This window comes from Tachyglossus aculeatus, unplaced genomic scaffold (assembly GCF_015852505.1).
Source record: "Tachyglossus aculeatus isolate mTacAcu1 unplaced genomic scaffold, mTacAcu1.pri scaffold_87_arrow_ctg1, whole genome shotgun sequence".
In the NCBI taxonomy this organism is placed as follows: domain Eukaryota; kingdom Metazoa; phylum Chordata; class Mammalia; order Monotremata; family Tachyglossidae; genus Tachyglossus; species Tachyglossus aculeatus.
The window spans coordinates 561415-568806 of record NW_024045095.1 but is presented as its reverse complement, the minus strand read 5'-3'; the positions used below and the strand labels follow the sequence as shown (position 1 = coordinate 568806).

The 7392-nt window shown below is 45.9% G+C and overlaps 1 pseudogene; it reads left to right on the top strand.

The window, feature by feature from the left end:
- Positions 1–5984: 5984 nt before the first annotated feature.
- Positions 5985–6946, top strand: LOC119924184 (annotated as a pseudogene).
- The last annotated feature ends 446 nt before the right edge of the window (positions 6947–7392 follow it).

Sequence of the window (7392 nt, the reverse complement as noted above, 5' to 3'; positions counted from 1 at the left end):
TTTAGAAGGATGCCATATTCTATCGTGAGTGCCAAGAAGATCAGCCAAAATCATTAGATGGATGGAAGATGGAGGGGTACTATGAGGAAAGTTTCAGAATTTGGGATTATTTAGAGACAGACCTGCTGACTGATGTTATGTCTTTCTTTTCCCCCCATGCAGAATGTAGTGCGTTTCACATATTTGATGCTTAATAAATACTATTCTTCCTCCCCCTACTGCATGGAAAAAGAACTGTTACAAGGACAGCCTAGACCATCCAAAAGGAAAAAGAAACAGTAAATCGCCTCTGTTGTATCTAGAATAATTTGGAAGAGACATCAGAAAGAACGTCTTGACTGTGGCTCAGGTAAGGAGGGAGGCTTTATATAGTCTTGGTCCCAGAAGACATTTAAAAACAGGTTTATGTTCGCCTGGCTTAGAAGACTGAATCACTTGGGTCCCTTGAGTCGTTACCTCCACTAAGAATCTGGGATCAATCAATTAATCAATCAATGGTACTTATTGAGCACTTACATTGTGCAGAGCACTGTATTATACAACTGAGTAAATAGATATGTTCCCTGCCTATAACGAGCTTACAGTCTAGAAACGGAGACAGACATTAATATAAATAAATAATATATAATGCAGAATTTACAGATATGTACATAAGTGCTGTGTGGTTGAGGGGGGTTTATTATCAAATGCCCAAAGGTCACAGATCCCAGCCATACACCCTCTCTATGGCTAAATGAGTTTTCTCCTAGATGCTTTTTCCCCAGGACAGCGTTACTTTGGATAGGGCAACATTGCTCCGGATCTTGGAGATAATTTCTGGAGCATCAATTGCGGTGAATAAACACAAGATGGGACTTTCTTGCGAGGTTGCAGTTGTAAGACAGTAGACACTTAGCATAATACTTTACACACATAAATACCATTAATTAATTGATTGATTGATTAATAAGCAAGTGAGGCTTCTCAACAATAAAAATAATTATGGTATTTGTTAGGTGCTTACTATGCTCGAGGCACTGTACTAAATGCTGGGGTCGGTACAAGAAGATTAGGTTGGACACAGTCACTGTCCCACATGAGGCTCACATTCCTAATCTCCTTTTACAGAAGCAGTGCCTCAGGCACAGAGAAGTGAAGTGACTTGCCCAAGGTCACACAGCAGACAGGTGGAGGAGCTGGGATTAAAACCACGGTCCTTCTGGCTCTCAGGCCCGAGGTTTTACCACTATGTCACATCTGTTCTCCTTCCAAATTTGTCTACGAGTCCCATGTGGGACAGAAACTATATCCGACCTGATTAAACTTAGTACAGTGCTTGGAAAATAATAAGAGCTTCGCAAATACCACAATTATCATTCTTTTCATTATTATATCATGTTCTAGTGTACGTTCCCAAAAGCTTACTACAGTGTCCTGCACACAGTAAGTGTTCAATCACTACTATTAACTGATGGATTCCTATTAGATTGTGAGCCCATTGTGGAACAAAGACTACTCTCTCACTTCAAAGATTATATGAATTGATTACTTTTAACATTAGTATAGTGGTATTAGTGGAGTCGACCATTCCTCTGCTGTCTGGACTGTAAGGTCAATTCTCAGACCTGCCCTGCCATTTAGGTGCAGCCATGGGCTGTACTGTTGCACCTTAACGGGAAGGTGTAGTGTTTGGGGGTTTTATGTTTTGTTTTTGGTGAAAGAGAGAATGAGTGTGAATGGGGGTGTTGAGATGGGCACCGGGGGGTAGTAGTGAGGAAGAGGATGCCACTGCTGACACAGAAGCTGGTTCTGGAAATGGGGGCTGAGGCTGTGTGCAGGGCACTGGTTATGTTTGACTCGCTGTGATCCTGAGAAGACCCTGGGCCCTTAATTGTATAGATGGATCAAATCTTCCTGTGACCACGGTCCTGTATTCAGTGTCCTCCTGTATATACTTAGTCTCCAAAGAAGGGATTCTTCTGTGGCTGACAATAGCTTGTGGGGAAGCCAGGCAGGTGGTGATAAACAGGACAAAATCAGGGATTGCCGCTGTATATCTCATCCTCTTCTGAGAAACTGAATTATGGGGAGTTAACTATTAGATGGATGCCGGTGGTGAGAGAATAGGTGTAGGGAGTAACTTGCCTTAAGAGTAAAGCATACAGATTAGAGAAATTAAAATACAGGCTTTGTAGTAGAAACTGATTTCTATCCACTACATAGATGTGATAGATATCTTTGGACTCAGGAATAACAGCTCTACAGACCTGATTCTTGGCCGGGAACAGGGGCGGTGGATGAGGGAGGTGTGGAGGTATCGCTGGGGAAGAGAGGGACCCAGTGTTAAGAGCAGTGTAGACCATTGGAACTATCTCGCCTATCTCTAGCTCGCATAGAAAGGACGTTGGCATATCTTTAAGAGGTTGCTCCCAGAGAACTGGGAGGTCAGTGTCAAGAGTAAGAGTGTGTGTGTGTGTGTGTGTGTGTGTGTGTGTGTGTGTGTGTGCGCGCGCACGCGCGCGCGCGCACGCGTACCCCATTCTTTTCTGGAGTCCTGTTGCCTCCAACCCGAGTTTAGGTAGGGAGCATAGAAAGCAGATATGGTACTGGGCAATGCAGGCCTTCCCACATTGCTATTCAGTCTCCAGTGGTTCTGAAGACTTCTTGTCCTTTGTGTCCAGGCCTTTCCTGGTCTGGGTGTGTGTGGATCCATTGACAAGGGTAGGGAAGTAGGGAAGAATTGAGAAGCCAGGTTGTCTGGGGCTGTTCTCTCATGCATTTAGTTGATTTTGTGGGGCGTGAAGGAACATCTTTTGGCAAAATTGCAATGTTGGGATTTCCTCCAGCTTGATTGATTCAATCATTTATTGAGTGCATACGGTGTGCAAAGCACTGCACTAAGCACTTGGCAGGTGCAATACAACAATAAAAGGAAGTATTCCCTGCCCACAATGAGCTCCCCCTCTCAGGGCCACAGCTGGAGAGGTTCCAGTACTCTACCAGTCTTTGCTACAGGAGGGAGAGTCAAGCCTACCCTTTCCATTCTTAGCTTGGGCAGTGAGTAGTGAGTGAAAGGCAATCTGCTACAAGTCAAAACTCACCCATGCTGGGCAGCAGCGGCATGGGAGGGAGTCGAGGTCAGAGACTACAGTTTACTGCTTGGAAGGTGGCAATGGTACACCACTTCCGTATTTCTACCATGAAAACTCTATGGATGCACTATCAGAACGAATGCAGGTGGAGAGCGGGGCTTTCTGGAAGAGATGTGTCTGTGGTGTTGCTATGGGTCGAAAACAACTCGACGGCATAAGACAAGACAAATTAGTTGGGTCTCTCCTCCAATTAGCATTCCGTGACTGATTTCCCATCTTCTCACCCTATTCTCCCGCCCTTCTGCATCAACTATATGTTTATGTCCATACCCATATGAGTTTGATACTCCACCCCCAAACCCACAACACCTATGTATCTTTTTTCTATGGTATTTGTTAAGCGCTATGTCCCATGCACCATATTATTTTTAGGGTATTTGTTAATCAATCCATCAATCAATGGCATTTATTGAGGGCTTACTTTGTGCAGAGCACTGTACAAAGCACTTACTATTTGTCAAGCTAATCAGGTTGGTTACAGTCACTGTCCTACATGAGGCTCACAGTCTTAATCGCCATTTTATAGGTGACATAAATGAGGCACAGAGAAGTGAAGTGACTTGCCCAAGGTCACATAGCATACAGGTGGCATAGCCAGGGTTAGAACCCAAGTCCTTCTGACTCCGAGGTCTGTGTTTTATCCACTTGGATATGCTGCTTCTTACCTTATTTCTCCGTTGTTTCTCTGTAATTTCTTTTACTGTCTGTCTTCCCTAGTAGATTGTAAGTTCCATGAAGGCAGGGATTGTGCCTACTAACTCTACTGCATTTTCCCAAGCACTCAGTAGAGCGCTCTGCCCAAAGTAAGCTCTAATTGAATACCACTGATTGACTGATTTAGGGATTATGCCCATTCTGAGCATTATGTAGGTACCAGAGCATTCAGCCCAGTGCCTAGCCCATACGTAAATCCTCAATAAATACAATGATAATGATCATAACTAACCGTATACGTATCAGTGACCGTATCACTGTCGTGAGGGTCAATGACATCATTCTCATTATTGTTATTGACCATCAGAGTATCCTGAGAAACCTCATGACCTAGCGGACAGAGTACAAACCTCGGAATCAGGGGACCTGTGTTCTATATTAGGCTCTCACAATCGTCTGTTGTTTGACCCTGAGTAAATCACTTCGCTTCCCTGTGATGATGACAGTTGTGGTATTTGTTAAGTGCTTATTACATACCAGGCACTGTACTAAGTGTTGGGGAAGATACAGGGAAATTTGTTTGGATGCTATTCCTGCCCCTCATTGGGTTTACATTCTTAATCCCTGCTTTACAGATGAGGGAACTGAGACACAGAGAAATTAAGCGACTTGCCCAAGGTCACACTGCAGGTAGGTGACAGAGCAACTTTCCCAAGACCACACAACACAGAATTGACAGAGCTGGGATTAGAACCCAGGTCCTTTTGACTCCCAGGCCTGCGTTCTATTCTCTAGGCCATGCTACTTCAAAGTCTCCTCATCTGTAAAAATGGGGATTTAATATCTGTTCTCCCTCCCTTGAAACTGGGAATCATTCAATAAGTGGCATTTACTGAGCAATTACTGTTTGCAGAGGACTGTACTAAATGCTTGGGAACCCCATGTGGGGCAGGCATTGGGTCCGTTCTGAATTTATTGTATCTATCCCAGCAGTTTGCCTAGTAGGTAGAGCCAAGATCTGCGAGCACTGTTCCTCCCCCTCCTCCATCTCTCACCCCCTACGAGCTGGCCACCTTCTTCATTAGGAAAATGAACACCATCCCCAAAGTCTCCCCTCCCCCTCCTCCGTCCCCTCTCCTCGATCCCCTCTTCTACATTCCCGACCTTCCCAGTAGTATCTTCAGAGGAGATCTCCTCCCTCCTCTCAAGTTCCACCCCCTCCACCTGTGATTCGGACCCCATTCCCTCCCACCTTATTAAAACTCTCTCCCCTTCCCCCTTCCCCTCCTTAACTTCCACCTTCAACGGCTTACTCTCCAATGTCTTCTTTCCCTCTGCCTTCAAAATTTTCCACGTCTCCCTCATCCTAAAACAAATCGCCCTTGACCCCACAGCCGCCTCCAGTTATCGCCCCATCTCCCTCCTACCCTTCTTTTCCAAACTCCTGGAGTGAGTCGTCTACACTCGCTGCCTCGAATTCCTCTCCTCCAACTCTCTTCTGGAACCCCTCCCATCTGTCGTCCGTCCCCTGCACTCTGCTGAACCCGCTCTCTCAAAGGTCACCACGACCTGATGTCTGTTTACTTGTTTTGATGTCTGTCTCCCCTATTCTAGAATGTGAGCCTATTGTGGGCAGGAATTGTCTCTCTTTGTTGCTGAATTATACTTTCCAAGAACTTGGTACGGTCCACTGAACACAGTAAGTGCTCAGTAAATACGACTGAAAGTGTCAAATGAGTCATGAAAGTATGTAAGAGTCAAAAAGACCTAGTTTCGATTCCCGGCGCCGCCACCTGTCTGCTGTGTGGCCTTGGGCAAGTCCCTTCACTTCCTCTGTGCCTCTGTATCTCACCTATGAATTGGTTGTGAAGACTTGAGCCCCATGCAGGTCATGGGCTTTGTCCAACCTGATCAGCTTGCATCTACACCAGCGCTTAGAACAGTGCCTGGCACATAATAAGGTCTTAACAAACACAGCAAAGAAAAAAAGAAAAGTCCCTAGCAAATACCACAAATGTTATAATTTTGGATCATCTGTGCTCTCCAGACTCAACTTCCCAATAGAAAGCAAGTGGACCCACTCTCATCTTCCCCTGCTACTGTTTCCTTTACCACTGATTTTGTTGTTGTTGTTGGCTTGCTTCTTTCCAGATCTAACTTCCCACTGGGACAAAACCATGGAGAAGGAGAAACAACACTATGGGGACAGATTTCGTTCTTCCTTGACTTTCTAACCACACCCGGGCTAACCAAGTCCTCTTCACCTTGGTTATGATGGCCTTCGGCACCTCCTTGATGCGCAATGCAGCTATAATTCTCTTGATCCACAGAGATCTCTACCTCCACACATCAATGTACTTCCTGCTCGGTCAGCTTTCGCTCATGGATGTGATGCTGGTCTTCACCACCATTTCCAAAATGGCCGGCGACTTCTGGTCCGGCAGGAATTCCATCTCTCTCGTCGGATGTGCCGTCCAAATCTTCATCTTCCTCAGTCTGGAAGGGGGCGAGTGCTTCCTGTTAGTTGCATGGCCTACGATCGGTTCGTGGCCATTTGCCACCCTTTACGCTATCCCATTCTCATGAGTCCCAGGCTCTGTCTGCATCAACCCATGCGTTGCCCCAAACAACCAGCACACCACCGCCAGGAGGAGACAGAGCCTGGGACTCATGAGAATGGGATGCAGGCGGGGGTCACCATGAGCTACCATTTCTGCCATTCCCGGGAAGTCAACCATTTTTTCTGCGAGGCCCCCACTCTGGTGCGCTTGGCCTGTGATGACACTATGGTCTTTGAGTCCGTATGAGTCCATAGCATGTATGTCTGCTATGCCCTGTTGCTGCTGATCCCATTCTCTGTCATCCTGGGCTCTTATGGTCTCATTGTGGGGGCGGTACTCCAAATGAGGTCAGTGGAGGCCAAGAAGAAGGCCTTCACCACCTGCTCCTCTCATCTCATTGTCGTCGGCCTCTTCTTCGGAGCTGCTATTTTTATCTACATGAGGCCCAGGTCGTATGACTCAAAGGACTATGATAAGGTGGTTTCAGCCTTCTACACTATCCTCACTCCCGTACTGGACCCCCTCATCTACAGCCTAAATAACAAGGACGTTCTGGAGGCGTTAAAGAGAGGTTTCACTGATTGCAAGTTAAGGAATTAACATTGAGAGTGGATGGGGAAGTAGCATGGCCTAAGGGATAGAGTCCAGGCCCGGAATTCAGAGGAGGTGGATTCTAATCCCTGCTCCACAACTCTCTGCTTTGTTACCTTGGTCAATTCACTTACCTTCTCTGTATCTCAGTTACCTCATCTGCAAAATGGGGATTAAGACTGTGAGGCCCAGGTGGGACAGCAAATGTGTCCAACCTAATTATCGTGTATCTTCTCCAGCTCTTAGAACTGTGCTTGGGACATGGTAACTGCTTCGCAAATGCCACAACTATTATTATTATTAATAATAATAATAATAATACTGGGGTCCTATAGAGTTTTCCATTTTGCTCCTTGGGAAACAGTGTGGATTAGTAGAAAGAGCAGGAGTTTGGGAGTCAGAGGACCTGGGTTTTAATTCTGACTCCAACTACTAGTCTGCTGGGTTGCCTTCGG